Source organism: Lycium ferocissimum, chromosome 5 (genome assembly GCF_029784015.1).
Source record: "Lycium ferocissimum isolate CSIRO_LF1 chromosome 5, AGI_CSIRO_Lferr_CH_V1, whole genome shotgun sequence".
Lineage (NCBI taxonomy): Eukaryota > Viridiplantae > Streptophyta > Magnoliopsida > Solanales > Solanaceae > Lycium > Lycium ferocissimum.
The window spans coordinates 35,158,581-35,184,310 of NC_081346.1; the positions used below are offsets into that span (position 1 = coordinate 35,158,581).

Genomic DNA, 25,730 nt, shown 5'->3' on the forward strand with positions numbered 1-25,730 from the left:
TCTTGTACTATAAGTTTTAGGATCTCTAGACTTGGGCTCATCATCATATTCACAACATACTTATTACTTCATCTCATGTGAGCTCTTGATAATGTAGACTCATCGTTTCCGATATATACATATATGTAGAGAAGTTGTAGAGAGATAGGAGGATTCATAACATAGAGTCATGCCTTAGAAAGAAAGGTTGAGCCTTACATACCTTTGTCGTTCAACTATTCGATTGCTCGTTATTCTTTAAATGCTCGCGTCTTTACCTTCAATGGGATTCGTCTCATCATTAGTTAAGCAATCATGAGAACGTACTTACTAAAGCTATAGAAAATTGGGCAGCATTTCCTTTGTTTATACTACTTTTCGCCATATTTCATATCAACCTCCAACATTCATAACAACGATCACAACATCGTGAACAATAAGTATCACCCATTCCCATTATCTACAATTAGAGATCTCACTCCAAATTCTCCATATTCATGACCAAAGTTCACTATTGAGTTCTTTCATATACAATACTCATTCAATGTTCTAAATATCATTTATAACGTATTCATAATCTCAACATATCAATTTTCACAACTCAAACCAAACTTCTACTCATTAACAACACTATTGCCACATTTATGACCCATTCCATATATTTTTGCACCACTCAAGTGTCTCAAATTTACAATACCTCTAACATCATGAAAATACCATAAAACATACCTTAGATGGTGGAGGAACAAGCCTTGGATGACAATTCACCTTTTTCCACCAAAACCCTATCTTTTCTTTCTTGAGATTGCTTGAGTTGAATGACTTTAATAAGGTTTCCTTCACTTGATTCACCTCAATACTTGTTATTGATCCTCGATTCCCTTGGTTTTCTTGTGGATGAAATGTTTGGAAGGTTCTAGAGGTGTGGAGAGGTTCAAGACGTTGATGGAAATGAATAAAATGAAGTGGGATCATATTTAAAGACTTGGAATGAATCCGATCATGCGGGACTTCCACGGACAGCTTCACGGTCCGTGGAACCCATTGTTGGTCGTGGAACTGGTCGTGGTTCACGACCAACCAGCCACCTTCTCTGCTGGCAGTTCCACGGACACATCCAAGGTCCGTGGAACATTATATGGGCCGTGGAAGTGATCGTGGAACTCACTGCTTCGCCAAGGTTGTTCCCGTCGTTTCGTTTGATCTCCAATCCTTATGAAACCTTCTTAACTCTTGTTTATCACTTTATTGGAAATCTAAGGGGCATTATAACTCTTCTCCAAAACCTCCTTAAGACTTCATTAGTTCAATACTCGTAGTTTGCCCAACACACTCAACTTATAACCCGCTTTCCTTAACAACTTTCTTCCCTTAACTCAAATGTCTTTCAAATCTTATCTAAAATCATCAAATGCTAGTTCTTACTTATGAAAACATTGTATACTTCATACTCCTCATTAGCCTATTCACTGTGCGTCAACGAAAAATTTTCCGAGGTGTAACAATTCTAGAATCTACCCAAGACGAGAAATCTATTCTCTCTCTCGCGTGCTTCTACTGATTTTGCCTGCGAATGCGATTACTTTGCTTCTACTGAGTTTTCTTGGAATTACTCATTGTTCTGGTGAGTTTCCATAGTCTTTATTTTCTTATACCTTGTTCTTTTCAATATTCCTAAATTTCAGTTCCTTTTTGTCTTTGGTACATGCTTTATAATTGTGGCAATTTTTTCTATAGTTCTTCCTTCTTCTTTTTGCTCAAATACACCCTGTCGTTAATGGGATTTTGGTGGGTTTTGGTTTTTGTTATAGAAATGAGAGTTTAGGCAGGACGAAGTGACGAACAATGGTAATTACCGGATTCACTTATGGGTAAGGTGGTCTTTTGGTTTGATGTCAGTAGTGCGCCGTTTAGGTCAAATGAGTCCTACCAAAGAAACACGTGTTGGAAGTACTGCTTTCGTGTCAAAAATCAAGCAAGTCTTTCCTAAAAAAAATTCTCTTTCTCAATTGAGTTCTTCTGTTCCTTCTATCTGTAATTGCTTTTAGAGGTTTTTAAATATTAGTAATGGGTCGATGCATGTCCTTCCTGTGATTATTTCCTTTCTATTTTTAACAGATGAACTTGCAGTTATTTGCTTTCATATCATATTCCCTTTCAACTTCTATTTATTTTTGAAAGAATGTACACCATTTAATAATGCTAGCACTTCGTCCATTGCTGGAACTCATACCCTCTAATTTTTAATGTTTAATCCTATATAATAACATGACAGCTTCTGTAGAATATTGTATCATAATATACCCTCTTGGTTAGTAATTACGCTGCAAATGTTACTTATTACTTGCTGAAATACTAAGAACAACGAAATACCAATACCTTTAGCGTGAAATCATTGACATAGATTTTTTAAAATCTTGGGGCAAGGGGAGATGGCTTTTTAGATTTTTTTTAACTTTTTTCTTGAACTTATGGATTTCAAAGTGCACTGAATTTCTTTCTATTTGTGATAACAATTTTCTTTTTTCTTGACTGTTATGTAGTTTTATGCCTGAAGTTCTACTGTTTATGGAATTAATGTGATGCGGTCTAATACTGTAACATCACCCATGATGCCTACAATCTCAAGAATGTGCATGAACGAGACCTCGAGGTGAATGTTTTACCTTCTTTAAGTTTTCTTATGTTAACTTGTTTTATTTAACGTGTGTATGTGTATATGTTATTTTTGATGTAAGAACAATTATCGGCAAAGGAAGGCATAAGCTAAAGCAATCTCTTTGGTACACTGATATCAGATTCACAATTTTGAGTATAATTCAAAGACTAGCGAAAAAGCTGGAAGGAATTGCTGGAAAAGCTGATACAAGATCTAAAGATAACTCTCGCTTGTCGTGTCACACTTATTATAGGAATAGGAAGTACTTTTATTTCTATGAGCGTCTTAAACTCTTCGATCATTTGAGTTTTCACTATATTTCTACTATATCTCAAGGTATTCATGCACTTCTACGCATGGACCTCTTTTGGTTAAAGTTGAGGTATACTACCATGTGAATAAAGAACTAAATGTGTAAACTCCTCTATAAGGAATCTTTAATTTTCTTTTGTAGTTCGAGCTAGGCAAATGGCCTGTCACATTACCATTGAAATCCATTGATCATTTCAGGAAATGAATATGATCGTAGTTTCCGGTCAGTGCTCTATCTAATTAAATGATTGGTGAAACTCTGATAATCTATTTTTGTTCCGGAACTAGGAGTTTCCTAATAGAGATTTACAAAAGAAAATTTAATGAGCACTTTGTGTGTTCCTACAAGGGAGTTGAGCATCTTCAGTTGAGCTTTAGAGAAAGTTTAATGAGCGCTTTGTTGCTACAGGGGAGTTGAAACTATAGATTGGGTGCAACCATGCCATTTTTTGTGGCTGTGAGTTTGTGCTTCTCTTTTTCTTATTAGTTTAGGAAAAGAATACGAACTTTTTGAATTAGAAGATCATTGCATTTGGACAATACTTTTTTTGATTGAAATGGGATGAAGTTGCAGGTTTAGGTTTTAATATCCTGGGATCAAGGTGAAAACAACGAAAGTTTAAATATCCTGGGATGAAAATGAAAATAACGAGACATTGCGTAGTATTTTACTTGGAGCTATAAAGATATGCTCAGATGTAGTATTTTACTTGGAGCTATAAAGATATGCTCAAAAAGCTATCTCTTTAATTCAACGCTCACACACTTAAACTATGATTGACTTATGCTTTTTATCGTTTAAGTCTGTTTGCCAACATGTTGCTTGATATTGCATGTTTATTTTTTCAAACAAGTTATCCCGATGTTTGAGATGTGCACTTATGTGGAGGATGCTTCACTATTATTGTTTGTTCATCTTACAAGAATCTCTTCACATAAGAGGATGAGAGTTGTGCATCAAGTCTTTACATATGTGAGCAACTCGAGTTGCACTTTAAGTTTGTCCCCCCATCTCACACGTGTAAAGTAAAGCACTTCTCCCAAAGAAGTCCTTCACAAAACCTTTCTTTTATTGACACGTATGTTGACAATTTAACTTTTGTGACAACTGGACGCCATCTTTTCCATTGAACTGATTTTCACCACCAATATTCGACTTGAGGGTTGAAATTACAATCTACAACTTCTACTAAGTAGTAATTCTTTTTCTCTTTGCGTGCAGGTTATCCTTTTGTGTATCGATTCACCTGTAATGAGGCTTGTGTATAGTTCCTTGGATCAATCTACTCATTCTTAGGCGTTCTTTCTTTTGTTCTCTGCCCAGACCGCCAATGATGATCTTTTTTACATGAATCTTTTATTTGTATTTTTTCGCTTCCTGATTTTTCTTCACCAATTCGTAATTTCAAATGTCATCAGTTTATCTCCGTGATGGAGTATATGTCCCTTATTTATTTTGGGTATCTGTTAGTTTCTCTGTTTTGGGTTGTTTGTCAAATTTTTTATATGCATGCAAATAATTTTTTCTTCTGATTTGCTCATACATGTTTGAAAATAAATACCTTTTTCCCTGATGTATAAGGAGTTCTGCTAAGATAAAGCATGGACAAGTGACTTTACCAGAGGTGAGCTCACCATTCTTCTCGAGAATATATACCAGTGCTTCTATTGGTCTATTCAATTTGCAAGGTTACGTTTTGATTTCTTTTCCTTGAAATTTTAAGCTGATGTGATCTTTAGTTGTACTGTAGTTCACCATCAATCTGAGTTTACTCAAGTTGATTGTCCCTCTTTTAACTCTTCAGCAATGTGGTATTTCATTTCATTATTTAATCTAATTTTTGGAGAATTTATTTCTTAAGGTTTATTGGTTGGAGCAATGATGCATTCGGTGTTCTTCTAATATTCAGTACCTATGTATTAAAATCAGCGATTCTTTTAAAAATTAAGTCTACAATAAATTTTGTGCTTATTCAAATAATAATGAATGAGCTATTTTCCCCTTCCCATAGGTTGTTTTTCTGCATCTACAGTTATATATACTTCTATATAAGAGTAATAAGTGCCATAATTACTATATCTAAATCCAGTGGAAAAAAAAACGTTGTCTTCTTGGGAAAGAACGCTAGTCAGTTCTGCTTCTTCTAATCTTGCATACAATCGTATGTACCTATGTTCTGGTATATTAGAAACCACAGTTGGGCTGTATGAACATTGCATCACGTGGTAGTACAAATAGCAACCTAAAGTATACAGTGGATTTGGACTGAAGTGGATTTAAGTACTCCCATACTCCTCAATTTGCTGACACATGTGTGACCTTTGGATTTATCTAGGCATCTCTCTTCTACTTCCATTTCGCTACTTCAGATGTGCTTATTGTTTGCTTATTGTTAGTATGTGGATTGTTGAATTTCTCTTAGCTATTCTCAATTCTTTCCTCTGATGGACATGTTATGTTGGTTCAATTTCTAGAGAATATTGATTTAGTATCTTCTTACTGCCTTTGGAATTCACTTAGCATTTTACTTTTAAATTTTGGGTGCGTTAGAGTTCAATTTCTTATGAGTAGTAATTTTTATGGTTTTTGTTTGCTTATTGACCTGCAGTAGTTTTCTGTTTCCCTTCGATGCTTCTTGATTTTGATATGCCTTTAAATCTTGGCTCATATTAGTTCTCAGGGTAAAGAACTCTGCTACTGCATGGAACATGTTTTTCATGAACTTATGAGCAATCTTGAAAGTCTTTGGACTAATTAGGTAGGATTTGCAAGTTGAGTCAGAAATATCTAGGCTTATTTACTGAAAAGAAGTGGTGAAGTTTTTGTGATTGTAATGGTCTAGGATTTATCGCATTTCAAAGTTTTTTGATGTCCCTCTAGGATAAACATTTTCTATTTTAGATAATGATATATTTTTTCTATGTTTGGTTACTGGAACAACAGATTTGGTGGGTTCACTGTCTTTGAAATTGGGAAGAGATTAATGACATTGGATTGGTCCTAATAATTAGGGTCACTACTTACATGATGTATCTATCTAACTTCTCGAGTTCCTTATGAGACGGGGAGTTAATTGTTTGACTTGAGTGATATATTCAACATGTTTTCATGGACTAACTACATTGAAATTGAGCAATACTTTCCGCACTTCTTCATAAATTACACGTACTAATTCTTGCTTATGTTTTTAATGACAGAGGGGCTGCTTTGTTGGTGGAAGCTGCAGAGATGGGTGATTTCCATTTAAGAGTTGAGGTGTGATTTTATTTATTGGAACATAAGGTAAAATATGTTAATGATCTTCCTTTTACTCTTACTTGGATCGACATTACTTTCAGAAGCAGCTTCTTTGACAGTCGATGGTGTCTTCTCTAATGTAATATGAAGACATACTTAGATTTAACATGTCGGCAGTCAAAAAGTAGTAAAGTCTAAAAAGTTGTACCTGCCTCTTTGGAATTACATGCCTCTTAGAGAATTCACAATTTTCTATTGCTGTCAGTCAATACTGTGGCAAGATATGTGAATAAGTATATTATGGTCATTTTTGCTTTTGCACTGCAAGTAAATTAGTTAATGTTAAGTCACATTGCGAGTGATATTGGGTTCATAGTAGTTATTGCTAATAGTTGGAAGAACTTCTCATTCTTCTTAACAAATTATAATAGAATTTATCACTTTATAAGCCTATTAATGTGTCAAACTAACCTACTTGACATAGATTGTAGGAGTACGATACAGTTTTAGTGATTAGGGATTAGTTGGATCATATTAAAATAAATATAAGAAGATGAAGAAAAAGAACATAGTACAAAACAGTTACTTGATGGAAATAGATAATTAGCTCATAACTCTGTTTTTTAATGAAATGATATGATGATGGCCGAAACAATCATTGCTCACTGAAAAGGTAACTGCATATCCATAATAGGATTCCAGATGGATGTTAGAAACGTATAATTCTCTTATTTTAAGAGCCGAATGTCTATAACTGATATAAAACTGAGTTGGATAGCTAAAGATAGTTCGTGTTTTCTTAATATTTTTAGCAGATTATGGATTGAATGAGACTGCATGTGTTCTGGTGGCAGCTTGCTTGCAGGTACTTTCGAGGTAACTTCTAAATTTAATGCATTATTTCAATATATTAAGGCTCTTCTCCCATTAGATGCTAAGAATAGAATAAATCTATAGTTAGGGCATGCTTCATTTCTTTGTTGTACTGTTTTCAGAGGTAAAGTAGTTATGGAGGAATACATGATATCAAACACAACTGTAACTTTGTTGGAAAGGTTAGGTATTGCAGAAACAAAGTGCTTTGAGTTGTGTGAAGCTTGAAAGAAAAGAGTATAAGAGTCTGGGCACAGACTATAAACTTTTAGATGCTGCAAGGTTTTATTGTTGAATCATTTCAAAAAAGGCCTTTTGAAAGAACTGTTTGTTTTTCTTCATTAATTGTCTTCCAAGCATCTTTTAGAACACCCCCTTATTCATAACTAAAAAATAGGAGAATAAGAATGCTCAGAAATTTTTGGAACATCCTTATGTACAAGGCACACATTATTCAAGTTTCTTTATGAACATACTAACTTGATTGTACATTAAGCATGTTTATGTTACTTTAACTCCGTGCTATTTTAAAATTTGTGATCTTGAGGGTCGGCCATACTTTTAGTAGATTGGAGCTAAGCTTATTGCACAAGAGCATTGCCTTAATTTTAGTTTTATGTTTTTCTATATGTTATTTTTCATTCTTTTATTTCTTTTGTACTGCCATTTTTCAGCACCAAGTGACTAGGCAAATCATCTAAAACTTAACAACCTCTTGTGAACATAAAATGTTGGAGCACGGGCTGTGCCCATCTAGTAGCACTCCTATGTTTTTTCTAGTTTTCGCTGGGTGTCAAATTCTGCCATTAAAACCCAATTAAATCTAAATTCGGACAGAAAATCACACAAAATAAAAATGTTTACTTACACTCTGTATTATTAATCATAATTAAAGAAGAAAGTTAAAGTAGAAATATACATTAATTAAGTATATCTAAAAGTTACATTTATATATTTGTTGGTTGTTGTTAAATAATGCCCTTCAAATAAATGGATTAAGATAAAATTTGATACTAATGTGTAGGGTAGATTGATGTTTAATTTTTGAAAAAATGACCTAATCATACTACTTAAGACTTTATATTATAAAACATAAGGTTATTTTTCCTTATTTACAAAATATACCAAAGAAAATTACAAAGTATACCAGATTTTGGTTTAATGGGATTGTAACACCTCGTGCATTCGGGCTAAGATTTGACTCATAAGACAGGGGTATAATGAACTCAATTTGAGTAGTGTATAAATGGAGTTTGAAACCCAATCAAGACATGAGAAGAGTCCTTGAGCAAAGGAAAGTCGGAAGCTACCCTACGGAGCGTGTTTTCAAGTGAGTTTGCACTACGTCTCAATTAAAATGAGTATACGGAAATATCTGTAAGGAATTTGGGAAAATTTCCTTCTTAAAAGTTGTAGATCTTTGAAATACCTTTCCAACGGTATATTATAGAGGTCAAACAGACATCAGTACAAAAAGTTATGCCCGTTTTACTAAAATAGTGTTCTGTCGATTTATGGTGGAATCTACGGGCCGTAAAAATTATACGGACCGTAGATTTGGGCCGTAAAACTGGTCTAGAAAGCCCAAATCACTGCAATTGATTTACAGTGGGATCTAAGGTCCGTAAAACTTTTATGGGACGTAAAATAAGGCTTAAAATGGGTCCGACAGCAATTTTAAAACTTCGTTTTAAGGCTTTTTCACTTCATTCTTCACACCCTCAAGCCCTAGAATGACCTTCTATTCTCTCCCATCATCAAGAACACCAAGGTAAGTCTATTCTAATCATTCCAAGTCTATTCTAATACATATCCTTGTAATCAAACAAGAAATCATCATTCCTAAACTAGGGTTTTGAAGAAAACCCATCTCAAGGTTCAAGAACTCAAGATTTTGGAAATCTTCTTCAAAGTTAAAGTATTTAATTCAAGTTTGGAGCATTACCAGGTATGTAGAGTTACTATCTACGTGTGGGAACATCATTGTTCTTCCCCACGCCTCATAATCCATAAATTATTATTCTTTACGAAAACTAGGGTTTCTATACCATGCTCATGATAACCCTAGGTCCATGTCCATGATTATATTATGTATGAATTGTTATAATTCCATCATTGAGTTCTTAATATTTCTTTATGATTATTAAGAATGTTTATCCGTAATCTATAAAAAATCCATATATCCCATTCCATGGGTTCATGCATGCTAGTTTATAATATATTATGCTATTTTCAAGAAAATACTATACAAATTTTACAAGTTCATACAAGCAAGCTATAATTCATGATATTCATGTACAAGCAAGTTATATACATGAAAACTGTGGGCAGCAAGTGCCACTTATTTTATATGTCCATGTTTTTGGGAGTTACTTTAATTACCGAGGAGGGCTTTAGATAGCCTGAAACTACATAGCCACCGTAGGATGAGGATCGCTCCACCCATGTCCCGGACGATCTCTCATAATGACTGGATCCTTTTATAATATTATTAAATCTCATGTCCTTGGCAAGGTATGAGTGTTCTACTGGTAGGACGCAAGTACCAGACCATGTTGTCGGTTATATTTACTGCTCTCCCTACTCACGATATTTTACACATGTTATATATGTATATGTACTCATGTTCATGATCATGTTTCAGCTCAGTCTCTGTTATGTTATTTTCATGTCCCATGTTATTTCGTTTAGTTGCTTTATATACCAGTACATTCAATGTGCTGACGTCCCATTTTATTGCCCGGGGGCCTGCATTTCACGATGCAGGTACGGATTTACAGGACGCCACATCTGCTCAGTAGGACAACATTCGTATCAGCTTATTGGTGAGCCCCATCTCATTCGGGGTTTAGTCAACTCTTTATTTAATGATTAGCTATGCATCTAAGGTATGTTGGGGGCCTTGTCCCAGCGAGTATGTTTTCCATGTTCAGACTTATGTTAGAGGTTTTATAGACTAGACAAGTCAGTTATGTCATGTCACACTTTCGGAGTCGTATAACCATTTTGGCTCATTCATGTTATTTCCGCACTCATGTTTAAATAAGTATTTTGATTAAGTATTTTGACTTATTGCATTTTGTAAAGGCTCATCATGCATTCACATTATATTCCACTCATGTTATGCCTCATGATGATTCAAAAGAAGCCATGTGGTTCGCTCGGTCACGTACGATGGCACCGAGTACCGTGTTTCGCCTAGGCCATGGTTCGGGGCGTGACAAAGCTTGGTATTAGAGCCTAGGTTCAAGTGTCTTTAAGGAGTCTATGAAACCGTGTCCTGTGGGGTCACTTTTATATGTGTGAGGGCCCCATACATATAAACAGTTGACAACCAAGACATTCAGGATTGTCTCACTTCTTTCATATTTTAGATCGTGTAGTTAGAGCAGTACTTTTAGGATGCCTTTATAACTCGTGCGTGTACGTATTTTCAGAAAATGCCTGCGAAAAGGAAATACACCAGAAAGGCTACAGCCACCAGCCAAGGGACTACTGCGGAAACAACTCGCGAAGAGACCGTTCTGACTCAGACGACAGCCTCAACCGCTCCTACAGTTACACCTCCTACTGATTCGGATGGGGATGTTAGGAATGCTATCAATATGATCACACAACTGGTAGCAGCTTAGGCCCAACGTCAGGAATCTGGGTCAAGTTCAGGAGGTAATGGAGAGTCTTCTAAAACTAAGGACTTTCTCAGGATGAATCCCCAGTCTTTACGGGGACAAAGAAAGATGAGGACCCTAAGGACTACATTGATGCTCTCCATAAGATCTTCAGGATTATGACAGTTACAGACACCAAAGCAGCTACTTTTGGAGCTCATCAACTACAGGGCATTGCTAACACCTGGTATGAATCTTGGGAATTATCCCGAGGTGAGGATGCACCTGATGCTACATGGGATGAATTCACAAGTGCATTCCTGGACCACTTCATGCCAATAGAAGTCAGAGAAGCTAAGGCTGAGCAATTTCTGAAGCTTAAGCAGAATGGCAGGTCAGTTCAGGACTACTATTTAGAGTTTGTCAGTCTGGCTAAGCATGCTCCACATATGGTACCGGATATGAGGGCAAGAGTGAGGAGGTTTGTTGGAGGACTTGATTCCCATTTCTATGATGGGGCCAATACTGCTGCACAGAACGGGGGGATGACTATCTCCAAGATGGTTGCTTTCGTACAGGGTAATAAGACAAGGCTAAAGGAGGAGGAAGCCTTGCAGAAAGAAAAAGACAAGGAGTTCAACAAAAGGGTCAAGTTTACCGGACAGTTTAGCGGGAACGGAAACAAGAAATTCTTTAAGAACAGGTCAGCAGGACCCACTCCATTTACAACTAGTGCCCCAGTCCCTAAGTTCCGAAATGACAAAAAGCAGAACTTCAGACCATCGAGTTTTTATTCTCAGGCTAGTGTTGGTCAGTCAGCCTATATTATTCCAGCTTGCAGCAAGTGTAGCAAGAGACACTTAGGTCAGTGTCGTATGGGTACAGATGGGTGCTATGGTTGCGGCCAGAAAGGCCACATTCAGAAAGATTGTCCGTCAGCTAGGCAAGGTACTGGAGGTAACGTGGCGCAGTCCACAAATTTAGTAGCTCCTCGTCACAATCAGGCCCAGTAGGGGCGTGGAACGGCAAGGTCCGGCAATACAGGCGGTGGTCAGAACCGTTTGTATGCATTGACAGGTCGTCAGGATACAGACGCTAGAGCAGATGTTGTCATATCCTCACAGTTTTCACTTTTGAAGTATGTGCCCTTATTGACCCAGGATCCACCTTATCTTATGTAACCCCTTTTGTTGCTAAAAAATTTGGCATTGAACCAGAAAAATTGTATGAACCCTTTGAGGTGTCTACCCCAGTTGGGGAATCAGTCATAGCTAGACGTATTTATAGGGGTTGCCAGTCTTAGTCTATCACCGCAGAACCATAGCTGATTTAGCGGAATTAGAAATGGTAAACTTTGATGTGATCATGGGTATGGACTGGTTAGCTTCATGTTATGCCACGGTATGTTGTAGAACTAAAGTTGTAAGATTCGAGTTTCCTAATGAGCCAGTCACAGAATGGGAGGGTAATTCAGTAGTACCCAGGGGTAGATTTATTTCTTACCTAAAAGCCAGAAAAATAATTTTCAAAGGTTATATCTACCACCTAGTTCGAGTCAAAGATTCAAATGCCCAGACTCCAACTCTCCAGTCCGTCCAAGTTGTAAATGAATTCCAGAGGTCTTTCTCGAAGATCTTCCAGGAGTCCCTCTCGATAGGGAGATTGAATTTGGAATTGATCTACTTTCCGATACTCAGCCGATATCTATTCCGCCATACAGAATGGCTCCAACAGAGTTAAAAGAGTTAAAAGCTCAGTTGAAAGATCTTCTTGACAAAGGGTTTATTAGGCTCAGTGTTTCGCCTTGGGGTGCGCCAGTCTTATTTGTCCGAAAGAAGGATGGTTCCTTACGTATGTGTATAGACTACCGTCAGCTGAACAAGGTCACCATTAAGAACAGGTACCCTCTTCCTAGAATAGATAACTTATTTGACCAACTTCAGGGTGCCCAATGTTATTCCAAAATTGACCTCAGATCAGGCTATCATCAGTTAAAGGTTAAGGAAGTTGATATTCCAAAGACCGCTTTCTTAACCCGTTATGGCCATTTTGAATTTCTTGTTATGTCATTTGGGTTGACAAATGCGCCAGCTGCTTTCATGGATCTTATGAACAGGGTCTTCAAGCCTTATCTCGACTTATTCGTCATTGTCTTCGTTGATGATATTTTAGTGTATTCCCGTAATGAGGCTGATCATGTAGAACATCTCAGAATAGTATTGCAGACTCTTAACGATCGCGAACTTTTTGCAAAATTCTCAAAGTGTGAGTTTTGGCTTAAGTCAGTGGCATTCTTAGGCCATGTAATCTCAGGAGAAGGTGTTAAAGTTGATTCTCAGAAGATTGATGCGGTAAGAGTTGGCCCAGGACCACACTCGATTTTCCGATATAAGGAGTTTCTTGGGTGCGGCGGCTATTATAGACGTTTCATTGAAGGATTTTCCTCTTTTACGCTCCCGTTGACTAAGTTGACCTAGAAGAAGGTTAAGTTCCAATAGTCGAATGCTTGTGAGCGAAGCTTTGAAGAGTTGAAGAAGAGATTGACTTCTGCTCCGGTTTGACGCTACCGTAAGGAACCGAAGGGTTCGTGGTTTATTGTGATGCTTCGGGAGTTGGTCTCGGATGTGTCTTAATGCGGCATGGTAAGGTTGTAGCTTATGCATCTCGTCGGCTCAAGGTTCACGAAAAGAATTATCCAACTCTGGACTTTAGAGTTGGCGGCGGTGTAGTTTTTGCACTTAAGATATGACGTCATTATTTGTATGGAGTGCATGTTGAAATTTTGACAGATCATAAAAGCTTGCAGTATATCTTCAAGCAAAGGGAGTTGAATCTTAGGCAGAGAAGATGGCTCGAATTGCTTAAAGATTATGATGTGGATATTCTCTATCATCCGGGGAAAGCGAATGTTATAGCCAATGCTGTTAGTCGGCGCTCCATGGGGAGTTTAGCCCACGTTGATGCAGATAAGAGAGTTATTATTATATCCCGTATTTTGTACATTGGAATATTTTGAGCTAGTTGCGATAAGTTAAGGACAAAGCTATTTTCGATTTTGTTTGATGCACAAGTTGCTTATGAATTTTATTGGATGAAAATATTGAGGAGAATTAGGGGCTAGAAGTTGAAAAAAATATTTCATGAAAAAGCCACAAGTGGCCAAGTGGCCGTGTGGGTGGTGTGGGCTCCCACCCATGGCTTGGCTAATTTTGATTGCCTTAAGCCATGAGGGGGGCATGTGTCCACCTTGTATTTGTAGGAGATGTATATATATAGATGAGTGACGACAAAGCAAGACTTATTCATCAGTTATTCAACTCAAGGAAACTTGGAGAAGAATGGAGGACCATTCGGCCATGGCTGGCCGAATTTGATGTCCATGAAAAGTGATCAAAAAAATAATTTTCTTCTAGCTTTTCAACCAATTGGAAGGTCCTTATTAACGTGGAGTAGTTGTTGGAGCAATCGAACCATCCATTTTTGTAACTTACAAACCCTAGCCAAGTTGGAAAGTTAAGGGGTAAAGGTAAGATTTAATCTCCTCTTTCATGTGTTATGGATGGTTTGTGCATGTTGTGGTGTGTAGAAATGAATGAAATTCATGGAACCATATGTGTTGGTGTAAGCCGTGTAGGGGTCGTGTGGTGTGGGAATGATAAATTAAATTTACTTAGTATTTTTGGTTGTTGTTGTGTGGATTCTACGGTAAAAATGAAGATTTAATGGTTCAAGTTGAAGTTGTAATCGTTTGTGGGCTGTTTTAGAAGCTAATGTGATTTTAATATAGTTTCTTGTATTTATGAGAATGAAGTTGTTAACGTGTGGATTGTTGGTATAGTTCATGAACTTGGAAGAGAGAGGAATGTGTTGTTGTTGTTCTTATTGAGTTTGGAGGTTTCGGGTTATGTTGTAGGTTGGTTGGGCTATTTTGAATATTGTGTGGATTGGTTGAAGTGTTCTCGAGTCTTGTTTGAATGGCCTCGGATTAGTACTTGCACGTGTGACCATTGGTGTTGGCTTGATTGTATATGGTTGATTTGAATGTAAATGAAATGCCTTCGAAAAGGAATTACTAACGTTAGAATACGTTTTGAATTAGAATACGTTTTGAATTACTTGTTGATGTTGTTAGTATGGTTGTTGGTATTGTTGTTGATGATTTGGCCGAGTTGGATTCTCGGGGTTTGTTGAATTTATAAAGGAAATGCTGCCCAAATTTCTGTAAATGAAGTGCTAGCTTAGGATGGGATTCCTAAGTACCTATAGCTAATGTTTGGTGTCTAATGACATTGTTGTAGATCTTGGGAAGCCCGAGACTTAAGTTCGGATTAGCTTAGGAAGCGGATGAGGTATGTAAAGCTTACCTTTCTTTCTTTTGGCATGTCTTAGATGTAAATAAGGTATGATACGAGCCTTGGGGTAACTCTACTCCTAAGATCCGAGCATGTCTACGATTCTTATTCACTTCGATATTAGCATTCTTAATATAGTCGGGGGTACTGGGCCGTGGCCCTTGCAGTCTTTGTATGATTGGATAGTAAATGTTGCATAAAGAGTTCTTGTTCCTAAAGGATTCTGTGTTGAATAATGTCCCTAACTTTCATAAATGGGCTCGGATCGCTTCGATACGTTCGTAGAAGATTCCATAACGAGTAATGCCCGTAACTTTCATGGGCGGGCTCGGATTGGTTTGATACATGTCTACGATCCCTCAAATTTCTCTTTAATGCAGTCCTAATGGTATTTAGAATGAATGTAACATGACTATCGTTTGATACTCGAGCGTTGATTTGTCTACTTATCTATTGAGTCTTAAATTATGATTTATATGCATATGGTTTCTCACTACTCTGCTCGTGCAAGCTGTTATTACTTCCTTCACTGAGTCCCGGGCCAGGACACGTATTCGTGCTCATCTCCACTGCATTATTCACCGAGTCCCTCACTAGAGGGCCAGGACACGTTATATGTATATGTACATGATAATATGATGACATGATGATATGATGATACGGGGATGGCGGCCAGGATGGCATATGATGATTCTATTCACCGAGTCCCTCACTAGAGGGCCGGGACACGATCGAGTCCCTCACTAGAGGGCCGGGACACGTTATATATGCATATGTACATGATGATTATTTTCTTATTTCTCACCGAGTCCCTCTCTAGAGGGCCGGGACACGTTATATGTATATGTACATGATGACTATTTACTTATGGTACTGACACGCATGATTTATGTTTCAAAGGCAAGCCTCATGGTTTTCTGATTATTGTACTAATTTTCTATACTCCTTATTTCAGTATGATCCTGTTTACCGTATTTCATGCTTTACATACTCAGTACATTATTCGTACTGACGTCCCTTCTTGTGGACGCTGTGTTTCATGCCACGCAGGTGTATACAGATGAGTAGAGGATATTAGTAGAAGATGTTCTAGCTGGATTGGCGAGCTCCATTTCCTTCCGGAGTGTTGCGGAGTTAGAGTATCTATGTTATGGTATCTTGATTTATGTTAGAGACTTTGCGAGACAGTCACGTATATAACATGTCGATCTTGTAAACGCTACTCGTAGGCCGATGTATCATTATGCATTATGTTACAAATTTCATATGTTTACAGGTTTTACTTGATTTGAGAAAGACGAAAAGCATGTTGTTCTTTGATAAGCTTTCATTATGCACTCATTTCATGATTTAAGAGTCCAGTAGGATTACGAGTATCACGAGAATCAGTGGGTTCGCTCGGCCCTAAGTAAGGGTCGGGTGCCCATCATGCCCTATCAAGTTGGGGTGTGACAGTTATGACCAAGGAAGTTCACCGTTTGGCTGGTATTGGAGTTCGACTTTTAGAATCCGAGGATGGCGGTGTGGTTGTTCAGGATAGAGCCCTTTCCTCATTAGTGGTTGAAGTCAAGGAGAAACGGGTTTAATGATCCCTACTTGTTGCACTGAAGAGGATTCGCAAGCATAAAATGACGGCTTTTGAACAAGGGGGATATGACGGTACCTTGAGATACTGAGGCAGATTATGTGTTTCAGATGTAGATGGACTTAGAGAGCGAATCATGTCAGAAGTTCATAACTCCAGCTATTCCATTCACCCAGGTTCCACTAAGATGTACCATGATCTTAAGGAGATTTATTGGTGGAACGATATGAAGAAGAACGTAGCAGATTTTGTAGCTAAGTGTCCGAATTGTCAGCAAGTGAAAGCCGAACACCAGAGGCTTGGTAGCTTGGCTCAGAATATTGATATTCCTGTCTAGAAATGGGAAATGATCAATATGGAGTTTGTATCAGGTCTACCTCGTTCAACTAGGAGACATGACTCTATTTGGGTGATCGTCGACAGGCTTACTAAGTCGGCGCACTTTTATCGCCAAGACCACAAATTCGGCAGAAGATTATGCCAAGTCAGATGTTAATGAAATTGTCGATTGCATGGGACCCCAAAGGTCCATTATTTCGGATCGTGGTGCTTAGTTCACAATAACTTCCGGAAATCCTTTCGAAAGGATTGGGTACCAAGGTGAACCTCGACAACTTTTCATCCGCGTACGCATGGCCGGTAGCGTACTATTCAGACTCTGGAGGACATGTTGAGAGCATGCGCCTTGGATTTCAAAGGTAATTGGGATGATCACTTGCCTCTCATTGAGTTTTCTTATAATAACAGTTATCATGCTAGTATTGGGATGGCACCATTTGAAGCTTTGTATGGGCGAAGGTGTCGGTCACCAATTGGTTGGTTCGAAGTTGGTAAAGCAGAGTTGTTAGGTCCAGATTTGGTCTATCAGGCGATGAAGAAAGTCAAATTGATTCAAGAGCGTTTGAAAACCGCTCAGAGTCGCCAGAAGTCTTACACAGATGTGAGGCGAAGGGACTTAGAATTTCAAGTTAATGATTGGGTGTTCCTTAAAGTCTCAACTATGAAGGGTGTTATGAGATTTGGGAAGAAAGGGAAGCTTAGTCCCGTATATATTGGACCTTACGAAATTTCACGAAAGGTCGGTCTAGTAGCTTATGAACTTGAGTTGCCACAAGAGTTGGCCTTTGTTCACCCGGTGTTTCATGTATCCATGTTGAGGAAGTGTGTAGGAGACCCGTCGTTGGTTGTTCCTGCTGATACTATAACAGTTAAGGATGGCCTTACCTATGAGGAGATCCCCGTAGCCATTCTTGATCGTCAAGTCCGCAAGTTGAGAACTAAGGAAGTAGCTTCAGTAAAGGTCTTATGGAGGAGCCAGAAAGTTGAAGAGGCTACATGGGAAGCCAAAGAAGATATGAAATCCAGATATCCTCACTTGTTTGAAGAGCAAGCGATATAGCCTATCAAGATATATATTTTCAAATTAATATAACTACCTTTAGTATTCATGTCATGTCCCTTGGAAATATAACCTAAATTCATGCATGTCAAATTCACGTTTCATAAATTCCAACATTATATAAGTTCATGTATTCTCTATTCATGTCTACACGTTTTAGCACTCATGTTTTCATGAAACTATGTCATGTAAGTTTTTGAAACACCCAATTATGTCATGTAAGTTTTTCATGTTACATGTCATATTTCTTCACGTTCATATACTCAAGTTATGTCCAGCCTCATTCTTAACCATAACCCATCATTCGAGGACGAATGATCCCAAGGGGGAGATATTGTAACACCTCGTGCATTCGGGCTAAGATTTGAATCATAAGACAAGGGTATAATGAACCCAATTTGAGTAGTGTATAAATGGAGTTTGAAACCCAATCAAGACATGAGAAGAGTCCTTGAGCAAAGGAAAGTCGGAAGCTACCCTACGAAGCGTGTTTTCAAGTGAGTTTGCACCACGTCTCAATTAAAATGAGTATAAGGAAAAATTTGTAAGGAATTTGGGAAAATTTCCTTTTTGAGAGTTTTAGATCTTTGAAATACCTTTCCAACGGTATATTATGGAGGTCAAACAGACATCTGTACAAAAAGTTATGCCCATTTTACTAAAACAGTGTTCTGTCGATTTATGGTGGAATCTACGGGTCGTAAAAATTATACGGGCCGTAGATTTAGGCCGTAAAACTGGTCCAGAAAGCCCAAATCACTGTAATTGATTTATGGTGGGATCTAAGGTCCGTAAAACTTTTACGGGACGTAAAATAGGGCGAAAAATGCGTCCGATAGCAATTTTAAAACTTCGTTTTAAGGCTTTTTCACTTCATTCTTCACACCCCCAAGCCCTAGAACGACCTTCTATTCTCTCCCATCATCAAGAACACCAAGGGAAGCCTATTATAATCATTCCAAGTCAATTCTAATACATATCCTTGTAATCTAGACAAGAAATCATCATTCCTAAACTAGGGTTTTCAAGAAAACCCATCTCAAGGTTCAAGAACTCAAGATTTTGGAAATCTTCTTCAAAGTTAAAGTATTTAATTCAAGTTTGGAGCATTACCAGGTATGTAGAGTTACTATCTACGTGTGAGAACATCATTGTTATTCCCCACGCCTCATAATCCATAAATTATTATTCTTTACAAAAACTAGGGTTTCTATACCATGCTCATGATAACCCTAGGTCCATGTCCATGATTATATTATGTATGAATTGTTATAATTCCATCATTGAGTTCTTAATATTTCTTTATGATTATTAAAAATATGTATAAAATAATCTATGAAAAATCCATATATCCCATTCCATGGGTTCATGCATGCTAATTTATGATATATTATGCCATTTTCAAGAAAATACTATACATGTTTTACAAGTTCATGCAAGCAATCTATAATTCATTATATCCATATACAAGCAAGTTATATTCATGAAAACCATGGGGGGCAAGTGCCACTTATTTTACATGTCCATGTTTTTGGGAGTTGCTTTAATTACCGAGGAGGGCTTCAGATAGCCTGAAACTACGTAGCCACCGTAGGATGAGGATCGCTCCACCCATGTCCCGGACGATCTCTCATAATGACTGGATCCTTTCATAATATTATTAAACCTCATGTCCCTGGCAAGGTATGAGTGTTCTGCTGGTAGGACGCAAGTACCTAATTACAATGTTTGCTATATTTACTCGCTCTCCCTACTCACGATATTTTACACATGTTATATTATGTATATGTACTCATGTTCATGATCATGTTTCACTCTCGCTCTCGTTATGTTATTTTCATGTCCCATGTTATTTCATTCAGTTGCTTTACATACCAGTACATTCAATGTGCTGACGTTCCCTTTTATTGCCCGGGGCCTCGCATTTCACGATGCAAGTACGGATTTACAGACGCCACATCCGCTCGCAGGGACGATTCGTATCGGCCATTGGTGAGCCCCATCTCATTCGGATTTAGTCAACTCTTTATTTAATGATTAGCTATGTATCTAAGGTATGTTGGGGGCCTTGTCCCAACAGTATGTTTTCCATGTTCAGACTTATGTTAGAGGTTTCATAGACTAGACAAGTCAGTTATGTCATGTCACACTTTCGGAGTCGTATAGCCATTTTGGCTCATTCATGTTATTTCCGCACTCATGTTTAGACAAGTATTTTGATTAAGTATTATGACTTATTGCATTTTGTAAAGGCTCATCATGCATTCACATTATATTCCGTTAATGTTATGCCTCATGATGATTCAGCAAGCCATGTGGTTCGCTCGGTCACATGCAGTAAGGCACCGAGTGCTGTGTTTCGCCCAGGCCATGGTTCGGGGCGTGACAGGGATCCCACAATTTTAGGCTTTTTTTAAGGAAAATAATCTAATTTTAAATGTGGGCTTAATTTTAGGATAGTACCAATCAACTCCTTCTTCTTTTTTAAAAGATTTCTGTCTCTCTCTCCCTCTCCTTCTATGATAGACACTATTTCCAGACCTAAAATTCATCTTCTCTCCTAAAATAAATTTTCAAACCAATATTACAGAGTATTTTTTATTACGGACCTATGTATTAATTATATATAAAAATTTGTTTGTATCGTTTTGAGATATGTGTGATCATTGTGTGTTTGAAATCTTTATATATTATATAAACTGTAGTTTTCAAAAATGTTGAAAACTAATGTATGTATGAAATGTGTATGAAATTTGCTATATATCATTTAGATATATACAGTACAATGTGTATGAAATGCGAATAAATTCGATATGAATTAGTGTATGAAATGGGTATGGAATATGGTTTGTATTAATCAGAAAACTTATTATACATATATACTTTCTCATAATCTATACATACTTTGATCAGATTTTATACAATTTCTATTTACTTTATCGTAATAAAAATATACATACAACGTTTACACATATTTCATACATAAAAATTATGACAAATTTATACAGTTATACATATTGCATACAAAATTTATACATATTTATTTTTTGGTGTATAAACTTTGTATGGAATCTGGTTTGTATCAATTACAAATTTATTATACATATTTTCTCAAAATTTATACATACTTTGATTATATTATATACAATTGAAATGTACTTTATCATAATCAAAATACACATACGATTTTTATACATGTTTCATATATACAAATTATAACGAATTTATACAGTTGTATATTGCATAAAAAAATTATACATATAGGTTTTCTGGTGTATGAACTTTGTACATAAAAATTACTGATTAGAATGGACTTTTTGAGTAAAAGTTGGAGAAAATTAGGGAACAATATCTCTTAATTTTGAATGGGGAAAGAAAAATGGATGAAATAAAAGAGAAAAGTTGAAGAAAATCAGGGAACAATATCTCTTAATTTTGAATGGAGAGAGAAAAGTGGATAAAATAAGGAAAACAGTTTATTTAATGTGTTTTATTTACTTCTTTTTAATTTACCTGATTCGTATAGATTTTGTAACAAATCTATTGATATATTTTGTAAACTGAAAAGTATCGTCATGTTCTGTAAATATACCCACTTACTATGTACATATATGTTTTTTGCCCTTAATTTTTTTAGTACATTTCACGTAGTCTTATAACTTTATGAATTATTTCCTTTAAGATTTTTGTGCGCTCTAAAAAAAGATATATAATAATTTTAATCACAACTCTCATTAAATATTATATTTAATTAATAATTCATTAGTTAGACATTAAAAATATATTTAGATTTTTCAATAAATAATAAGAGTATCGATTTTTCTAAAACATCAAATATTTTGAAACAAATTTCTTGTTAATATTGGGAGCTCATGGAATAGTATTATACACAATTTTCCTTTTCAATAATATACTATTTTAAATTAGATAAACTCATCTGGACTAAGATATTTGTTAACTTTTAAGTCCCGAAGAAATTATATTTAAAATATTTTAACTTTTATTATTGGTACTTTCAATTTTCAATAAGCTTTTATACATCAGGAATGTATTCATCAAAAATACGGATTTGACATGTGGACGACTCAAGAAACGAAATGTGGCAATTTGAGTCTAGTCAAATCCAACTTAGCCAATATAACTCCGATCAGAGTTCGAGGTTACATCGGGTAACATCCTCCGAATATGATTTCAGAACCGGTGCATATGGGGTGATTTACATAACTCCGGATTAAGGCGTTAGGTAGGTCATCTGTGACCAGTCGTAATAAGCTTCACCAGATAATGGGTTCTAAAAAATCAGAGATTCACTTCGGTGGTTGTTTATCCATGTACGTAACAGACTCAATGTGCAAATAATGATCATTATGGGCAGCTTAATACGCGGGAGACATTACTTAGGGCCGGACTATAAATATACCCCTTTCTCTCACGTGTAACCCATATGATTTTCATCATCACTATTGCATAAGTTCATACTTTGTAACAAGAAAGAAAACACTTACTTTTTTTACCAGACTGACGACGCAAGGCACAACTGAATAAGAATTTCTCCACTCTTTTTCTCTATTATTTTACAGTGTGTTCTTAGTTGTTATTATCTTCACTAGGAACCTCAACCCTAACAGTTCAGATACATCGCGATGGTTGAAGGACAGTCTCCAGGAGTTCCAGGCTAACACTTGGAATGATGCTATCACTGGTATAGTACCAAGCTTCGGATAGAGGAGGTCATGTTGTCATTATTGCTTCCTCTAGTAAGGATTAATGGTCGATACCATGAGATACCCAAGAATGTGTTTGAAGCTGATTGTAGAAGTTCGAGGAGTCAGCTCAAACCCTATTCAGTGCCAACACGACTAGGACTAACAGGAAACCAGAGCAACCAAGAGATAACTGAGGATTCAAGAGAAAGAATAATGAAAACTTTCGATGCAAATGAGTTTGTCCTAAGATTGGCGTTTATAACTTCATTTATCAAATTTTCCAAGAAAATCCAAACATTTTATGTGACTTTCATGGAAACCATGGGCACCAAACCAAAAATTGCAAACACTTGTAGTTTGAAGTAGCTCAGTTGATCAAGGATGGACATCTCAAAGATTCCTCGACGACCAGGCGTAGCAAAATTTCTACAAGAATAGGACCAACGAATAGCCTCCTTGACCACTACCACCAAAACATACAGTTAATGTGATATTTGGAGGAGCAGAGGTCAGTAGATTCATATACACATAGCTAAAAAGAGAAAAGAACTAGGGAACCAATCAATATGGACACTTATGAATAGCTGTTGGCTCAATAATAGTTGTTGACTTTATAATGATGTTTTGATGATTTGATAAACAATGTAGCCAAAGACAATCAAGAGAGATATAAGGAAGGAATTTGAAGAACCAGAAGTCCAAAAAGATCTCCAATGGATTAAGTGAAGCAGTCACAATATTAGAGGAACTTCTCAAAGGAATCGATCCTTATCTCACAATACTGGAGACTGCCAAAAAGTTATTTGATGCCAACTGGGAGGAAATAGATTATTGAGTCATTCCTATTCGATGAATGGTTGGATTTCAAGTTATGAAAATATTACCATAAGTTGATCAACATGGAATTAGCATTGAAGTAGGAAAGAAAGCCAATGCGCATACAAAGAAAAAAGAAAGATCCAAGTCAAATGAGGATTGGTTTTCGGGTACAGTTATGAAATTCATACTTGGTTGGATTCGACAAGACAAGGTGGAAACTACTTCTATATAAACGCAACGCGAACAAGCTTTGGAGGTTAACCATAACCATAATCATAACATTCCAACGTGAGGCCAGAGTAAGCGGAGTCAACACCTAGTCTTAAGAAGAGCCAACTCATATCAAAAAAGAACCCGAGCTTATCAAGATTTATCATTAAGTTCTTTAGTTGAATAGTTAGGTTCTTCTTGTGGTTCCATCTATTTACCTTTGTGAGTATCGTGTAATAGGTGTTAGTTTGTAACAAATTGTAAGGGACTTCCTTGACTGGATAGAGTGATTGAAGTATTGTGTATTAAGAGGGTAGATGAGGGAGTGTTAAGGAAAGTTCCTTTGGTATTACAAGGAAGATCATAAGCCTTAAACTGCTCGAGTTTAGTGAAGTTCGAAAAGTCTTATAAGAGATAGGTCGTGGTTTTGCCTCCCTTGAGCAAGGAGTTTTCCACACAATTTTTTTTGTGCTGATTTACTTATTCCACAGATTTACCTTATTGCATAGTTGCTCAAAGAACCTGATTCTTTGAGTGTATAGGTAGTAGCCTGATCCTAACAAGTGGTATCAGAGCTAGATCATTCTATAAAGGCTAGAACCTTGAATAATGACTGCACCTCCAGTAGTACAAGAAGGCCAATCAACAAAGAGACCACCATACTTCGATGCAGAACACGATGAATGGTGGAAAATAAGAATGATAGACTTCATCATATCCTAAGACATCTGCCCATGGGAAACTATTCAGAATAGAACTAAAGAATCTGACCCTATGTCAATCACTTAGATGGCTAAAAACAATGAGGAAGGAAGCGAGGTAGAGGTTAGAGCCAAAAATCTCTCCTTATGCAAAAGATCAGTTCCAAGGAGCATACAAAGATACTCTCTTCTACAACAACAAAAGAAAATGTGATATGCTACAAGAAATTCATATGCTAGACCGATTTGATAATGAGGCAGAAAAAGGTGTGTCAAAAAAGCTCACCAAGATAATTGTAATCAGCCCTCAATAGAAGATGTAGATGACCTTGTGGTAACGACGCTCTCAGCGGTCTAAGTTATTTGACCTATTCATGTTTTATTTATATTGCTTTGGGTTGGACTTTCCTTCATGAATGCCCTTATGTAGTTTCATTCAGTTATGCTTTATCATACGAATGATATTCCATGGTATTCATGACCTTTTTGTGGCACTACATTTCAGGATGCAGGTTTGCATACTCAGGGCGTCAGGACTCCACGTTAGGGTTTCTGCACACTTCAATTTTTGGTGAGCTTCACCTGATAATCGGGACACATTTCTTCATTTAGTATTTCTATTTGTTTTGGGTCTACAGGGGCCTTGTCCTGGTAACTTTTGCTACTCATGATCATGTCTTAGAGGCTACATAGATTAAGTTGTTCAAGTTATGCAAATGTTGACATTATCCTATTTTGAGTTATATCTCATTGTTCTAGACTTGAAGTAATCATTTATGAATGGAATTATTTTTAAAGACTTTATATTATGAAACTTATCTCATGTTATCCTATACATGTCGTAAGTTCATATGTTCATGTAGAGTTGGTTTGCTCGATCAAGTAAAGGTATCGGGTGATGGTCCGTCCTGCCATGGTGTCACGACCCATTTTGGCACAAGTCGTGCGGGCACTTACCTTTCCCACCTCGATAAGGGAACCCTTAACCCAACGACAAATAAAGACATAAATAATTAAATCGAGCAATGGAATAGAATAAATATTTAAGTCTCACGATAATATATATATATATATATATATATATATATATATATATATATATATATATATATATAGAGAGAGAGAGAGAGAGAGAGAGAGAGAGAGAGAGAATAGTGCGGAATAATAATAATACCCCCAGGGTCTAGTCTGAGTAATACAAGAGCATCTAAAGGGAATAAATACATGTCTGGAATAATAATACATAAAAGTATCTATGTCTCTGGATACGAATAAGACATAATGATAGA

At 36.8% G+C, this 25,730-nt stretch overlaps 1 long non-coding RNA gene across 2 annotated transcripts; it reads left to right on the forward strand.

Annotated features, from left to right (window-relative positions):
* The first annotated feature begins 1,483 nt into the window (after positions 1 to 1,483).
* On the forward strand, positions 1,484 to 25,172 carry LOC132056774 (uncharacterized). 2 transcript variants are annotated; one of them, XR_009414933.1, is made up of 8 exons: positions 1,484 to 1,603; positions 1,791 to 1,850; positions 2,523 to 2,632; positions 2,718 to 3,173; positions 3,300 to 4,575; positions 6,149 to 6,233; positions 7,004 to 7,064; positions 24,947 to 25,172. It is a non-coding gene; the product is annotated as an uncharacterized LOC132056774 (long non-coding RNA). The 2 variants fall into 2 exon arrangements; XR_009414934.1 differs by lacking the exon at positions 1,791 to 1,850.
* Positions 25,173 to 25,730: the final 558 nt, after the last annotated feature.